General features: G+C 44.7%; 1 protein-coding gene across 1 annotated transcript in view; it reads right to left on the bottom strand.

Moving 5' to 3' along the window:
* Nucleotides 1-13,536, bottom strand: part of IQUB (IQ motif and ubiquitin domain containing) — a 74,612-nt gene extending 61,076 nt beyond the window's left edge. Inside the window, exon 1 of the mRNA XM_079786448.1 lies at nucleotides 13,256-13,536. The gene's annotated coding sequence lies outside the window, so the exon portion shown is untranslated. The remainder of the gene's footprint in view (nucleotides 1-13,255) is intronic.
* Between the last annotated feature and the right edge of the window lie 3,754 nt (nucleotides 13,537-17,290).

Here is a 17,290-nt window from a genome sequence, read left to right as displayed (position 1 = left end):
CATAATATACTACAGTGGTGCTCATTACTTTTAAAATATAATGATTACCTTAGGAATGGCATCAGGTAAAACGCCAGTGAATTTTCAATAAAAACACTACAGAAAGTAAAAATGTATACAAAAGGATCCTCCAAGCATAATTAATTTAAACTAAATCTTCTTTGAAGAATACATTGAAAAATATTTTTAAATATATTGTCTTCTTGCCCTACCTGGTTTAGCTCAATGGATAGAGCATCAGCCTGTGGACTGAAGGGTCCCAGGTTGAATTTCAGCAAGGGCACATGCCTGGGTTGAAGGCTCAATCCCCAGTATGGGGCGTGAAGGGGGCAGCTGATCAATGATTCTCTCTCATCATTGATGTTTCTATCTCTCTCTCCAATTTCCTCTCTCAAATCAATAAAGAAATATACTTTATATATATACCCAACCTAATAAAAGAGTAATATGCAAATTGACCATACCTTCACTATGCCCACCAGCCAACCAGAGCGAGTATGCAAATAAACCCAACCAAGATGGCTACAGCCACAGAGAGCAGGAGGGAGGCTTGGGTTTCCCAGGTAACAGAAAAGCTTTCCACCAGCCCTTGCTGGCCGAAGCCTCCACTCAAGGCTACAAAGTTTCAATTATAGAAGGTAAACAAATCCAAACAGAAATGGCGGCAGCCACAGAGCTGGAAAGAGCGGGAGGCTTGGGTTTCCCAGGCAATGGAGGAAGCCAAGCTTTCTGCCTGCCCTTGCCGGCGTAAGCCTCTGCTCCAGGCTACAAAGTTTCAATTGTAGAAGGTAAATAAATTCCAGATACCAGGGCCTCCACTTGGGTCGCCAGGGGGCGTGGCCCGCCTGCAAACCACCACAGGCCCCTCGCTCAGGCCGCCCCATGCCCCAAGGGAACCCCACTCTGATCAGGGATACCCTTCAGGGCAAACCAGCTGGCCCCACCCATGCACCAGGCCTCTATCCTATCTAATAAAAGAGTAATATGCAGATTGACCATCACTCCAACACACAAGATGGCTGCCCCCATGGGGTCAAAGATCCTGCCCCCATGTGGACACAGGATGGCCACTACAAGATGGCCAGCAGGGGAGGGCAGTTGGGAGGCACCAGGCCTGCAAGGGAGGGCAGTTGGAGGCGATCAACCCTACAGGGGAGGGCAGTTAGGGGTGACCAGGCCAGCAGAGGAGGGAAGTTGGGGGCAAACAGGCTGGCAGGGGAGCAGTTAGGTATCAATCAGGCTGGCAGCGGAGTGGTTAGGGGGTGATCAGGCTGGCAGGCAGAAGTGATTGGGGCAAATCAGGAAGGCAGGCAGGGGAGCAGTTGGGAGCCAGCAGTCCTGGATTGTCAAAGGGATGTCCGACTGTCCTCGAGGGGTCCCAGATTGGAGAGGGTGCAGGCTGGGCTGAGGGACACCCCCCTCTGTGCACAAATTTCGTGCACCGGGCCTCTAGTATATAAATAAAAATGTAAATGTTCGTTTGTTCAAAATCTTAAATCTCCAAAAGTTCTTCACCGATTGCTTTGAAATTTTGGCACAACATTGCATTCGAATATGCACGTGTTTTTATATGTCTTATACCTACTATTATATAGATGTCACACCTGTGACAGGTAAAAACATGTTTTTGAAAAACAGCGCCATCTGTCGGACCTAAAAGCAACACACACTATACTAAATATTTTACGATTCCATTTCAATGTTGATAATGATTGAAGATTTGTGCTTAGAAATCGCAAACAAAGTTCTCAATTAATTGGGAATGCCATCACCGAATCGATCTGCTGCTGCTTCGTTTGATGTAGAATTGCGTCTTGAACAAAATTACAACACGGGTGATCTTTTGTCATATGTGCAATCAAATATTCCTAAGCTAACACTTGAGCAAAAAGGCATTTACGATCAAATAATGCAAACTGTCAATAATGGGGTTGGAGAAATCTTCTTAGATGCGCCAGGAGGAACTGGTAAAACGTTCCTAATTAGATTGATTCTGGCAGCAATTCGATCCCAAAATGACATAGCCTTAGCTCTTGCATCGTCCGGAGTAGCTGCTACCACGTGGAAGAACTGCTCATTCCGCTTTGAAATTGCCATTGAGCATGCAATTCATTGAAACTCCCACGTGCAACATTTCCAAAGTATCCTGCCTGGCAAAAGTATTGCAGAAATGCAAACTTATTGTTTGGGATGAATGCACAATGGCGCACAAAAAAATCTCTCGAGGCTTTTGATCGATCATTGCAAGATTTGCGTGGAAACATCAGACCATTTGGGAATGCATTAATATTGCTTGCAGGAGATTTCAGGCAAACATTACCTGTAATTCCTCGATCAACACCAGCGGACGAAATAAATGCTTGCCTGAAATACTCTACTTTGTGGCGACTCGTAAAGACGTTAAAATTAACTCCAAATATGCGTGTCCAGCTGCAAAATGATTAATCAGCTGAGATATTCTCACATCAATTGCTGAAAATTGGGAATGGAAAGGTGCTGGTTGATCTGACCTCAGGATGAATTTCATTGCCTCATATCTTCTGCAATTTAGTGACGTCAAAAGAAGAATTGGTTGAAAAAGTACTTCCCAATATTCAAACCAATAATAAGAATCGATTGGCTGAGTGAACGAGCTATTCTTGCGGACAAGAACAAAGACGTCTATGAACTTAACAATATTATTCAGTCTAACATTCAAAGAGAGAAAGTCATATACAAGTCTGTCGACACTATTGTGGAAGCAGATGAAGCGGTTAATTATCCAACAGAATTTTTGAATTCACTCGATCTGCCAGGGATGCCACCACACATATTGGAATTGAAAATCGGCGTGCCAATTATCATGTTGCGAAACATCAACCAGCCAAAGCTTTGCAACGGCACGCGGCTTGCAGTAAAAAAATTAATGAACAACGTAGAAGCAACAATCTCGCCGAAACCGGTTTGGCTCAGTGGATAGAGTGTTGGCCTGCAGACTGAAAGGTCCAAGGTTCGATTCCGGTCAGGGGCGTGTGCCTTGGTTTTGGGCACATCCCCAGTAGGGGGTGTGCAGGAGGCAGCTGATTGATGTTTCTTTCTCATCGATGTTTCTAACTCTCTATCTCTCTCCCTTCCTCTCTGTAAAAAATCAATAAAATATATTTTTTTTAAAAAGCAACAATCTTGACAGGACCTTTCAAAGGTGAAAATGTCCTCATTCCTCGCATTCCCATGATTCCAATGGATATGCCATTTCAATTTAAGAGATTGCAATTCCCAATTCGATTGGCGTTTGCAATCACCATCAACAAAACTCAGGGCCAATCTTTAGAATTGTGTGGTTTAGATCTAGACACAGATTGATTCTCACATGAACAATTATATGTTGTGTGTTCTAGAGTTGGCAAACCATATATATATATGTAAAAGCCTTTTATGCAAGTTGTCCCCATGGGAGTTTGACTGGGAGACCAATTGCTCACTATGATATGTTATGATATGTGCTAATCACCAAGGCATGGCATGGAATGAAGGAAGGCTCTGGCCAGCAGCTGGCAGCTGGGGAAGGGAGGCCCCAGCTGGCAGCCGGAAGGCCCCGATCAGCCCTGATTGATGGTCAGGCCTAGGGTCCCTACCCATGCATGACCGGTTGACCGGCCAGTAGCTATGACATGCACTGACCATCAGGGGGCAGATGCTCAACATAGGAGCTGCTGAGCTACGGTCACTTGGCAGCTATGGTTCTTGGGTGACATACCCAAACTAGAGAGGAGGGAGCCTGATTCCAGAGTGTGTCACCCGAGAACCGCCCTCTTGCAATCCAGGACCCTTCGGAGGATATTAGAGAGCCGGTTTTGGCCTGATCCCCGCAGGCCAGGCTGAGGGACCCCACCAGAGCATGAATCCACGCACTAGGCCTCTAGTATTTATTTAATAATAGAGGCCCGGTGCACAAAATTCATGCACGGGGGTGGGGGTGTCCCTCAGCCCAGCCTGCACCCTCTCCAATCTGGGACCCCTCGAGGGATGTCCGACTGCCCATTTAGGCCCAGTGGGATCGGGCCTAAACGGGCAGTTGGACATCCCTCTGACAATCCAGGATTGCTGGCTCCCAACTGCTCCCCTGCCTGCCTTCCTGATTGCCCCTAGCCGCGTCTGCCTGCCAGCCTGATCACCCCCTAACCACTCCCATGCCAGCCTGATTGATGTCTAACTGCTCCCCTGCCAGCCTATTTGCCCCCAACTTCCCTCCTCTGCTGGCCTGGTCACCCCTAACTGCCCTCCCCTGCAGGGTTGATTGCCTCCAACTGCCCTCCCTTGCAGGCCTGGTCCCTCTCAACTGCCCTCCCTTGCAGGCCTAATGCCTCCCAACTGCCCTCCCCTGCTTGCCTGATCACCCACAACTGCCCTTCCTTGAAGGCCTGGTCCCTCCCAACTGCCCTCCCCTGCTGGCCATCTTGTGGTGGCCATCTTGTGTCCACATAGGGGCAGGATCTTTGACCCCATGGGGGTAGCCATCTTGTGTGTTGGAGTGATGGTCAATCTGCATATTACTCTTTTATTAGATAGGATAGAGGCCTGGTGCACGGGTGGGGGCCAGCTGGTTTGCCCTGAAGGGTGTCCCAGATCAGGGTGGGGGTTCCCTTGGGGCATGGGGTGGCCTGAGCGAGGGGCCTGTGGTGGTTTGCAGGCCAGCCATGCCCCCCGGTGACCCAAGCGGAGGCCCTGGTATCTGGAATTTATTTACCTTCTACAATTGAAACTTTGTAGCCTGGAGTGGAGCCAAGCCTCCTGCTCGCTCAGTGGCTGCCACCATTTCTGTTTGGATTTGTTACCTTCTATAATTGAAACTTTGTAGCCTTGAGTGGAAGCTTAGGCCGGCAAGGGCAGGCAGAAAGCTTGGCTTCCTCCATTGTCTGGGAAACCCAAGCCTCCCTCCTGTTCTCTGTGGCTGCAGCTATCTTGGTTGGGTTTATTAGCATACTCGCTCTGATTGGTTGGTGAGCGTGGCTGATGGGCGTGGCTTGTGGGTGTAGCAGAGTGATGGTTAATTTGCATATTACTCTTTTATTAGGTAGGATATGTATTAGAGGCCTGGTGCATGAAAATTCATGCACTGGAGGGGGGGTCTCTCAGCCCAGTCTGCCCCCTCTCACAGTATGGGAGCCCTCAGGGGCGGAAGGTGATCCTGCGATTAGGGGAAGGCCACGCCCCGTCACACCTGTGCTGCTGCCACTGCTGGCAGTGCAAGCCTTGGCAGGCCCTGGTTACCTGAGCCTCAGATGGCCCCGGGCAGCTGGACAGCTGCCATCCAAGACTTGCCTGCGCCTCGGCATCAGCTGGGCAGCCGCCATCTGAGGCTTGCCTGCACCTCAGGCCGGCCCTGGGCAGCTGGGTGGCTGAGGGGACTAAGGGACTCTAGAAGCAGGTGCACGTAACAGCTGAGCCCACCTGGGGGCAGGGCCGGCCTTGCTATGCGCCTGCCGCCCCAGCGGGGCTGAGGGGACTGGACGCCACCATTTTGTGGCTGTGGGCGCTGCCATATTTGAGGGCATGGCAGTCAATTAGCATATTCCCTCATTGGCTCTGGGCACCGTCATCTTTGAGGGCAGGGCAGCCATTTTAACACAATCCCTCCTTATTGGCTGTGGGCACCACCATCTTTGAGGGTGGGGCAGTCAATTAGCATATTCCTTCCTTATTGGTTGTGGGAACCGCCATATTTGTGATGGTGTGAGGGTCAATTAGAATATTCCCTCTTTATTAGATAGGATATATCTACACTAATAAAAGAGTAAGATGCAGCCTTAACTGATCTGGCTCAGTGGGTAGAGAGTCGGCCTGCAGACTGAAAGGTCCCAGGTTTGATTCCAGTCAAGGGCATGTACCTTGGTTGCGGGCACATCCCCAGTAGGAGGTGTGCAAGAGGCAGCTGATCGATGCTTCTCTCTCATTGATGTTTCTAGCTCTCTCTCCCTCTCCCTTCCTCTCTGTAAAAAATCAATAAAATATATATTTTTAAAAAGAGTAAGACACAAATTGACAGTACCTTCACAACACCCACCAGCCAATCAGGAGTGAATATGCAAATTAACCCAACAAAGATGGCTGGTTAATTTGCATACACAGGCTCCGAGCCGCTGGGGGCGGGGCGGGACACTTGCATCATTGCCATGATGACAACGCAGAAGTTCCGCACCACCCCAGCTGCCCCAGCTGCTCCAGGCCTCTGGGCAGCATGGGAAGGTGGAAAGGTGGCTCTGGCCAGAGCGAAGGTGGTGCCAGCAGCCAGGGGAAGGAAGGCCCATTCTTTCATGAATCTTTGTGCATCGGACCTCTAGTGTATATATATATTATCCTCTCTTCTTTATTCAATAATCAATGTTTGTGAAAGAAGGACTTTTTTAATAACTTTGTTTCTAAATACAAAACTACCATGGAATTTATGCTCTGGAATTACAATTGATCAGATGCTCCAAGAAACCTGCCAGCTCACACAGCAACTACATCCTGGATAGTACACACTGTTTGTAGTAGCTTTGCTCTTACAAGTCTTAGCAGAGGTCTCCAATGACCTCTACCCCCTCCCAAAACAAACATATCAACAATAAAATATGGGTTCATCCTGGAACTGACTAGGGCCTGAGCTACCGCAAGCAGCCTTGGAAAATAGTATGATGCCATCCATGACCTTGGGTCTGGGTGGACCAGGACAGCTCAGAGCCAAGCTGCAGAGGCAGGAGCTGGTGCAGGGTAGTGAGGAGCCAGTCAGCAGTGAGCCTACCTATAGAAGCTGGCAATCAGGAAGAAGGGATAGAGAAAGTGACCTTGAGGCTGATTTCTGTAGCAACCAGCAGAGGGAAGATTAATATTTGGAATAGTAGTAAGATGGGAAAGCTGTGATTGGGGCTCCCACTTTAAGCACAAATCCTTATGGAGGAGAAAAAATTAATCTTAGTGAAATTGTCTGGCTACTAGATGAAAAAATTTTTTTAAAAATAAAATATGTGGAATAAAAATATACAGTTGTTTGAATCCAGTGACTATAGCATTAGAGTTGAAGAGATAATTAGTAAACTGGAAGATAGAGATTTTACAGAGTGGTGCAAAGAGATAAGGATATGAAAAATATGAGAGTTTAAGAGCCATAGAAAAGAGTACAAGAAAGTCTACTAGTAGTATTGTTATAGAATTTACCAAATGATGGGGAAAATGAGTCATTTTGGGGAGACTAGAAATCTGAAACTGTGCCAGTAACCTAAAGCACATTCTTGTTAGCCTATAGTCTAGTCACTGCCCCTTCTTTAATTATCTGGTCCTGCAAGACCTGTTTACCTAAGTACTACTCCCATTTTAGAGAGGCCATAAACCATGAACAATACACAACCTCCAGATGTAGTTATCAGCACTGGCACCAGGCCAGGCATTTAGGTGTGGTCTCACGGCCCCCATCCCAACACATGGGGCTTTTTGCAAAGCCCGCAAAAGGTCCGGAAGTCCCATCCCATATTTGGGGGACAAAGAAACCAAAGGGTATAAAGGAAAAGCTTCCTCCATATTGGCTTGCTCAGGATTTGGAGAGAAACAGTCTCCCCTGAGTCCTGTACCAGTACACGTGAAACATTTGAAAATAAATGTTTTTTTTTCCTGTGCCTCCGGTACTCCTGCGTATTTTCCGGTCGCCTGGTAAATTCTGTAAGATAAAAATGGTTCCCTGACCAGGAATTGAACCCGGACCACGGCGGTGAGAGCGCCGAATCCTAACCACTAGACCACCAGGGAACCATTTTTATGTTACAGAATTTACTAGGCAACCGAAAAATACGCAGGGGTACCGGAGGCACAGGAAAAAAACATTTATTTTCAGATGTTTCACGTGTACTGGTACAGGACTCAGGGGAGACTGTTTCTCTCCAAATCCTGAGCAAGCCAATATGGAGGAAGCTTTCCCTTTATACCCTTTGGTTTCTTTGTCCCCCAAATATGGGATGGGACTTCTGGACCTTTCGCGGGCTTTGCAGAAAGCCCCAAGTGTTGGGCTGGGGGCCGTGAGACCACACCTAAATGCCTGGCCTGGCACCAGTGCTAATAACTCTGTCTGGGGCTTGTGTATTGTTCATGGTTTATGGCCTCTCTAAAATGGGAGTAGTACTTAGGTAAACAGGTCTTGCAGGACCAGATAATTAAAGAAGGGGCAGTGACTAGATTATAGGCTAAAAAGAATGCATTAGGTTACTGGCACAGATTCAAATTGCTAGCCCCCAAAAAATGTCTCATTTCCCCCATCAGTATATTTTTCTGCTAAGCATATATTTTGTTGTGAGGTAAGAATAGATTTGTATTGCTAAAATAAAAAACAACAAAAAATATGTAGAGACTGCATGTGGCTTATGAAGCTCTTTTCAGAAAGTTTGCCAAGTCCTCTTCTAGCATATTTCAAACTGGAGTTCCAGAAGAAAACAGAAAGATGGAAAAAAGGAAGTATCTTAAAAAATAATGGCTGAGAATTTTTCAAAACTGATGAAATATATGGATCCACAGATCCAAGAAGCATGACATATACCTAATTCATAGCCATGAACATTGTAGTTAAATTACATAATAACAAAGAGCAGATCTGGAAAGCAAACAGTGAAAAGGACATATCATCTACTGTTTTGAATCATATTCACTTTCTGACATTAATTGAAAAGAAAGAAAATCACTGCAGATTGCTCATTAGAAAAATAGAAGCCAAGGCAACAATGTACTAATAAAATAGGATAGCTATCAACCTAGAATTGTGCACCCAGCAAAACAATCTTTCAAAAAAGAAAATAGATACATTTACAAATAAATTACCTTCAAGATATCTGCTCTAAAGGAACTTCTAAAGGATATACTTGAAGAAGGATGAAATGAGTCCAATGAAAGTCCGAAGTCAAGAAGAACAGATGAGCAAATAAACATATATTGTCAACACAAAATAATAGTAAAAAATTGAAATATTATATAATAAAACTAGAGGCCTGGTGCACAAAATTCGTGCATGGGGGGCAGGCGAGTTCCTCAGCCCAGTCTGCACCCTCTCCAATCCAGGACCCCTCAGGACTGCTGGCTCCTAACTGCTCACCTGCCTGCTGGCCTGATCCCCCTAACTGCTCTCCCCTGCCTGCCTGATCACCTCTAACCGCCTCTGCCTCCGCCCCGCCACCATGGCTTTGTCCAGAAGGACGTCCAGAAGGTCATCCGGAAGATGTTCAGTCTAATTAGCATATTACCCTTTTATTAGTATAGATGCCACCTTGTTCTAAAAATGAAGGTTGTTAGCAGGTTTTCCTATCTTGGAAGGGGAGCCCGCAGTAGCATCCTGGGTTCTGACCAGGGCTTATGCGCTTGTGCTTTATCTCAGCAGATGCGATTCCTAGAAGAAGACTCTTGGATGTACCTTGGACATATAGATTTTGCCAAATCATCCTCCAAAAATGTTGAACCACTGTAAACTCCCACCAGCAACCATGCATGTGCCTTCTGTCCTACTTTGACACCAATATCATTGATTTCCCCCTAGTAGCTTCCCTCCCCTCATCCGGGACTGCTTGGTACTTGAGCCAACCTCATTGTTCAGCCCGCGACTTGATTTCCTGAGAGAATTACGGAGGAGGAAAAATAGTTTTCCTCTACCCTTCAGAGTTCTTAGCAGAGGCCCTTGTAACAAAAGACATTACCAAGAGAAAAACAAAAGTTCATTAACATGTGTACCTCGTGTATATGTGGGAGATCCCAGAGAAAAATGAATAACTCCCCAAGGTGGCTTAGAATGCAGATTTAAATACCTTCTTCCTAGGGAAAGGGGATGGGAGATGTAGGCCTCTTAGAGGAGAGTAAATGATTTTTAGGAAAGATGAATGTGGTAGGGGGAGATAGTTTGTAAACAAAGTTTGGGTGTGATGTCAACTTCTAGTTTCCTGTCCTGTGACAGGAGTCAGTCTTAGCTGCCTGATGACACTTTTCCCATCGAGGGGACCTATGACATTTAAGCTCCTTTTGGGGGGTCCAATTTTAGGCAGATCAGGAGACTTCAGTGAAAGCCTCTGCATGCATTTGCTGTTTTTCAAGCATCTGCAGCTCAAGATCATCAATATAACAACACGGCATATGTTGGGGTGGCATGTTCTCTGACCTTCAGAATAAACCCAACAAAAGCTTGTTTCCTCTCTTAGATGATTTGCCACAGTAACGTTATTCCCTGGAGACAGTATTCTGACCAGACCTTCCTGGGAGTGGTCATAACATACCCTGTGCTTGTAGAAAGGTGTGGGCCACATCACTAAATAAATCAGGGTCAGTTTTCTCATCTTGTGGAAGGGAGATAAAGTTAAGATAGTTTATCTCCTTTCCACAGGTTTCCTGTGGGTTTGTGTCCCGCTGCAGCCCAGCAACACCAGTGCTGCCGCAGCCGCGGGGCTTGGGGCTGCTGGGTGCTGACCCCCACTCGCCCCCCGGGAGCCTGCTGGCGTGGCTTGGCGCAGCTGCCCTCGCCTCCTGGGGCTGGCGATGGTCCCAGGAGCCTGTGAGCTTGGTGCCCATCCCCAGGACCCAGGCCACTTGGCGACACCCTGCCCCCGGCCACTTGGCGCCTAATATGCATACTCACTCCTGATTGGCTGGTGGGTGTCACTGAGGTATGGTCAATTTGCATCTTTCTCTTTTATTAGTGTAGATCAGGCGTCCTCAAACTACAGCCTGCAGGCCACATGCAGGTGTTTTTGCCATTTTGTTTTTTTACTTCAAAATAAGATATGTGCAGTGTGCATAGGAATTTGTTCATAGTTTTTTTTAAACTATAGTCCGGCCCTCCAACGGTCTGAGGGACAGTGAACTGGCCCCCTGTTTAAAAAGTCTGAGGATCCCTGGTGTAGATATATAATTGGAAAGATGAAAATAAACTGTTCTTGAATCCTTATACCATTTAAAAATACCATTTCAATTTCAAGTACAACAAATAAAATAACTAAAGTTTTAAAATTCTAAAACAAATGGCAGGGGAAAAGTGAAATGAGATAAAACTGAACAAAACCTCCATTTTTTAAAAATTCAAGAAACTTCTTTAGGCTCTCACCTAAAGAACAAAACTTCCCACTAAAACAAAACTTCCTTTTGATTATTTTCTGCCATAACAGAGCTCAGTGGCCTGATTAGAAAGAGAGTATCTAAACAAACCCTATCTCAGCAACATACTCATCTGCCCTTTTTGGAGAGTCTGGGGTAAAGCTCTTTTTTCTATCTGGAGGGTCATTCTCCCCCTAAAATGGCCAAGATGGCTCATCAAAATCAGCAACAGCAACAAAATCAGGAATTTCTGCTCTTCAAAAAACACAACTAAAAAAATAAAAGGACAAACCATAGACTGGGAGATAATTTTTTTTTTTTTTTTTTGCAAAACTCACACCTGATAAAGGCCTTGTATCAAAAATAGTCAGAGAACTCTCAAAACTCAATAAAAAAATTAACAGTAAAAAAAAAAAGAGTAAAAGATTCAATAGACACATCCACCAAAGAATATATTCAGAAGGAAAATCAGCAAGGCCTGGACTGGGCTGACCAAGTGTGGTGCCTGCACTGCTCAACACTTGCACCTGAGCCTGAGAATAAATGCCTCCTAAAGTTCTGGACCCAGTCGCCTCAGTTACCTCATTCTAGTTCTGGTCCTGAGAACAAGCACATGAAAAGATGCTCAGTGTCATTAGTCATTGGAGAAATGCAACTTCACATCACAATGAGAATCCTCCACACACTTATTACAATAGTAAATGTATGTTGCTGTATTTTTTTTAGCTCAACAATATCAAGGGCTAGTGAGTATGAAGACAAGTGGCTTTCATACCTCAATGGTGAAAATGAACACGGGTAAAGAACACAGATTGCTGGGTCAGATAATAAGTATGTATTTAATTTTATAAGAAAATGGACAGAATTACCCCAAGTGCTGCACCAGTGTTCATTGGAATGTAAAGCTACATTCACACAAAACCTGTACACAAAAGTTTAGATAGGCTTTACTCTTAGTCACCAAAGGCTGGATGGAAAAATACAAATGTTTCTTAGCTGATGAATGGATTCATATACTGTGATACATTCATAAATGAAATACTACTCATCAATAAAAAAGGAGTAAACTACTGATACACACAACATGGAAGAATCTCAAATTATACTAAACAAGAAGCCAATTCGAAAGGCTGCATACTGCATGATTCACTGAAGTGATAAAGCAAAGCTATTGGTTCACAAACTCAAGAGCTCCCCAGGTAAAAGCCACAGTTTTGTTCTGTTTTTTGAAAGAGGGGGGGGGGGGGGGAAGGGAAGAGAAAAACATTGATTGGTTGTTTCATTTATTTATACACTTATTGGTTGCTTCTTGTATGTGCCCTGCCTGGGGATCAAACCCACAACCTTGGTGTATCTGGACGATGCTGTTACCAAGTCAGTTACCCGGCCAGAGTGATAGGTGGCAATTTTAATAAGTAAGGGAACTTACATAGGAGGCTTGTCTTGGGCAGCTGCAAAGAGGAGTAGATCTCTGCAATCACCTACCAGAATTTAAGATTTTATATAGATACAGACCAGATGGTCTCAACAACACATTACTCTCTACAGGCTTCCTCCCTGAAGCAGCTCCTAGTACAGGAACCAAACAGTGGGCAGACTCCCCAAGGGCAGTGGAGCGGGTGAGGAACCTCCCATTTCTTATCTAGTTCAAGGGTCAACCCACAGTCAGGTCCTCTTGCTGACCTTCAACAAAAGCACACGCCAGCCTGTGCATTTTCACAGGTACAACTCCATACTGGAGGACACGAATGGGTGGAAGGCAGATTTTCACTGCTCGTTCTTTTTACTATTTCAATGTTTTAGCATTTATTTCTATTCTCTATTCAAAGTAAATGTTTTAATCTTGAAATCGGTTTTAAAAGAAAATTGTTATAAAAGAAAAATAGTCTCCATTATGATTACATACAAACAAACAAAAAGTCCCCCTTTCACCTGCAAGGCATGATAGATCCAGAATGTTAAGTGTAAGCAGTAAGGCAGGGGTCCAGTTTTGCTTTCTAGCAAACAGCCTTGAGTTTTACATTTCTTTTGAAGGCACAGCAAAACCACGGGAGGAAAGGAGGTGTGAGAGTGCCAGTGAGGACAGTCTGTACGCCCTCTATTTACTAAAGGCTGAAAATGGACCACGGATGGCTAGACGCTGAGCCCCATGGGTTACACACACATCTTGTTTCGGTGCTATTACCGTGAAAGGCACGGGGCTGGGAGGTGAGGTACGGCTCCTAGCCAGACGCTGCTCCTTCCGAATCCCAAACCACAGAGGCGGAGCCAGAAAAGGAACCGAGAAAGAAAGGATGCTTTGCACGGTTTTTAAACCAAACGGGGCACATTCCCGACTGGCCAGCCAGTCCCCGGAGCCCAGGCGGCACCAGCGCCCGGCAGAGACCTCGGAGCTCAGCGCGGGTAGATCCCTGAGGCAAGGCCGGTCTAGGGGCTGGGCCAGGAGCGAGCAGCCCGAACCTGTCCTCCTACCCGACCGGGAACTCGGCGACTCGGTCCAAGCGGTTTCTCGGGCTCCGAAAGGTCCGCACTGGCCGGATTCTCTGTTACCGGCGGTATCCTAGCAACGTGGCTCGCGAGAAGAGAAGATTCTCGCGCTGGAAAGGATGGCAGCGGAGGGGCGGGGGCGGGGGCGGAGCCCGGGGCGGGGCGGGATGGGCGGAGTCGGGGGCGGGGCGGAATGAGGGGATGGGGCGGGGCGAGTAGGGATTGGAGAATGAGGAGAGGAAGAGAAAGGGCGAGGGGAGGAGGGGCGGGGCGGAGTCCGGGGGCGGGGCGGAATGAGGGGATGGGGCGGGGCGAGTAGGGATTGGAGAATGAGGAGAGGAAGAGAAAGGGCGAGGGGAGGAGGGGCGGGGCGGAGTCCGGGGGCGGGGCGGAATGAGGGGATGGGGCGGGGCGAGTAGGGATTGGAGAATGAGGAGAGGAAGAGAAAGGGCGAGGGGAGGAGGGGCGGGGCGAGACGAGGGCACTGGGGCGGGGCCAGGGGCGAGGGCCGCTGTCACCTGCGGGTGAGATTTGGAAGGGAATCGGACTCGAACCACTCTCCCAGCTCCCTAGTACACTAGCGAAAGAGCACAGCTCTCCGAGCCAAACACTGAAAGCAATTTACACGTACAGATATAAGAAATCAGGATTATAGAAAACTTAAATATGAAATGCGAATGAAGATCTTGACAAAGGAGAACTCAGGTGTACAACAGTAGGTGCCTGCTTGCTTTTGTTAAATTTAGGACTTGGCTCTTAGCTTCCTGGCAACCAAAAAGAAAAGGGAGTCAGGAGCTATTAAAATAATTCCCCCTTTTAACTCAGGAGAAGCAACGGTTTGTATAAAGGGTTGGGTTTTTGTTTTGTTTTCTGTTTTGTTTTTTTTCTATCATCATATGTTCTTTAAATTGAGGTTTATAAAGAATTGGGGAAAAGGATCATTTATGTTCCTATTGCAAATGTAATAACAAATTTAATGTGGCTTCCTTAAAGTAATAGCTAACACTTAAGTATTTTCTTACTAAGCACTTTATATATTTTTAATATATATTTTTAAAGTTAATTTAGTTGTCACTCATATGTGGAATCTAATGAACAAAATAAACTGATGAGTAAAATAAATCCAGAGACATGGAAGCATGCAACAGACTGAGGCACCTCAGAGGGAAGAGATCAACCAGTGAACATATATGCATATGTGCATAGCCCATGGACACAGGCAAAAATGGGGTGCAGGCCTGGGGAGGGGATGGGAGTGTGGAGGGGGGAAGGGATATATTTCTAATTTAATCCTTACAATGATTTTTTTAAGGAAGAACTGTGATTAGTTAGCCCCATTTTACTAATGTGGAAACTAAAGTTAGAGGTGTAGTGAGAGAGCCAGATTAAACCCAGCAGTATGACACAAGAGCCTCTAGTTTAAACTACTAATCTATGCTATCATGTTTGACTTAACACCCTTTACTATTTTAAAAGATAAGATTAAGTAATAAAATTAAAATTTTGTTATATATAGTACAGGTTCATTCCTCCTTCATAATGTTCAATGTTTTCATTCCTTTATGTCATCCTACTAAAATTATATTCTTATCTCCCAGTAACTTCTTACTAGTGTCATTTTTCAGTCTTTACCCTATTTTAAAATATATATTTATTACTAGTACAATATAAAATATGTATTATATTGTCAGATAAAACTGGCTTTAATAATGGATTTATATGAAAGCAAATGCACTTAAACCACTGCATGAGTCCACATATTCATGAAGAGCAGAGAAAAGGGGGAAGAGCTTTCAGATAACCAGTCTTTTATGGGTAAACCAGGTGTGAGTGGAGGTATGCAGACAAGTGCTTCCAAATACCCACTCCCATCTCCAAAATCATAGTATATCTTCACCCTTCTAGCTCTCCTCTTTCAAATTTATCATCCACCGTCCTCCATGTATGAATAAAACTAGGTTTAGGCATAGAGGCAGGAGATGGAGGGGAGAAAACCTGGTGTTAGAGAGTGTTAAGCAAGTACTTCACAGTGGGAAATGTGGCCGGATACCCACTACATGTTCACATTTTATTTATAGTTTACTGTGGAGATGATATTATATAACCATATGGGCCTAATTTAATTGCTAGGCTTCCAGGCACTCCATTCTATGCAGGTGGGAAAGGTTATTAGCACATCAAAATTACACACACACACACACACACACACACACACACACACACACACACACACACAACTATTTGGTTGTATAAAATAAATGTAAATGCAAGATGAAAACAACCAGTGGGAAAGAATCGATTCTGAAAGTGGAAAAGTAATTTTCTATCATTGTATATTTACTGTTCACAATAAACCTGTACATTTTCTTGTGATTTATTGCCCCAAATGACTTTATCTTTATTTCTCATGTAACACCTACCTTTATTTATCTCAGCATTTATTATACAATAAATGCTTTATTGTTTGGCTTTTATTTATTATTTTATTTTGTTGTTGATAGTATTGCAGATGTCCCCCAATTTTCTCCCCCTTTACCCACCTCCTCTCAGCCCCAGTGCTTTAGTCTTACAAAGATGTCACCTAGGGGCTTTATTAAATCAAGCATTTCAAAATATTTCGCATTTTTACTTCAGGCTAAAATGTATTTTGATATAAATGAATAAATTAAAAAACACATTAGGAGAATTTAGAAAACCAAGGACCTAAAGTTATGTTTTGGAAATCATCTATATGGATCAAATTTGTGAGCTAGTGAAGAGACTAGAAATAGTATTTCCATAGTCCCTTTTCCGTACCCACAAGGAACAGATGTGTGTGAAATTCAGGACTTTTCCCATTTTTGAAAGCTAATATGGGCATTTACTATATATCCTGTGACACATTCCAGTGGGCCTGGAGAAATAGAATCATAGAAGCAGAATCAAATACATTAATACTTCTGTGGCAAAATACATTAATATTTACATTAAAGTGGGGTAAAGACTACAATACTAGTAGCCTTATGTCAATTCCAGTCAGATTCTGCTTCCAATGAGTTGTGAAGAAGTTTCCTGTTTTCCAACATTTTTGGAGTTTAGCCTATCTGAAATATCACCTGGCTGTTGGCAGGAATTAGAACTAGTCCAGCGAAGAGGCCTGTTTGAAAAGCCTGCTGAACATCAGGTGAAGAGACAACTTTTTTTTGGGGGGGCGGGGGGGAAGGTGAGGAGTGGACATTGGTTAATAAAATTATGAAGGTTTCAGGTGTACACTTATATAATACATTATCTGTATATTGTTTTGTGTGTTCACCACCCAAAGTCAAGTCTCTCCATCACCATTTATCCCCATTTTACTTACTACCTGTCCCCACCCTGCTCTCCCTCTTGTAATCACCATACTGTTGTCTATGAAGTGTTTTGTTTAATCCCTTCAACTTTTCCGCACAACTCCACAGCTGTTAGTCTTTGACAGCTGTTAGTCTGTTTTCTATGCTTCTATTTTATTTTGTTCATTAGATTCTGCATATAAGTGAAATCCTAAAGGCAATACAGCAAGTCTTCCCATTGTAATAAGTCCCAAAGTCAGCTACTTAAGAATCTTGATCTTCATTTGACAGATTGCTTTCTTTCCTTTTTATCTAGTATTTTAACCCTCTTTGTTATCCATGCAAATAAACCTGCTTTGCATTATAACAACAAAAACTCAGCTTCACATCTCTAACTACATTTTAGGTCAGTGTGGCTTAGTGGT

Source organism: Cnephaeus nilssonii (assembly GCF_951640355.1).
Source record: "Cnephaeus nilssonii genome assembly, chromosome: 12".
In the NCBI taxonomy this organism is placed as follows: Eukaryota; Metazoa; Chordata; class Mammalia; order Chiroptera; family Vespertilionidae; genus Cnephaeus; species Cnephaeus nilssonii.
This window is presented reverse-complemented; position numbering and strand designations above follow the sequence as displayed.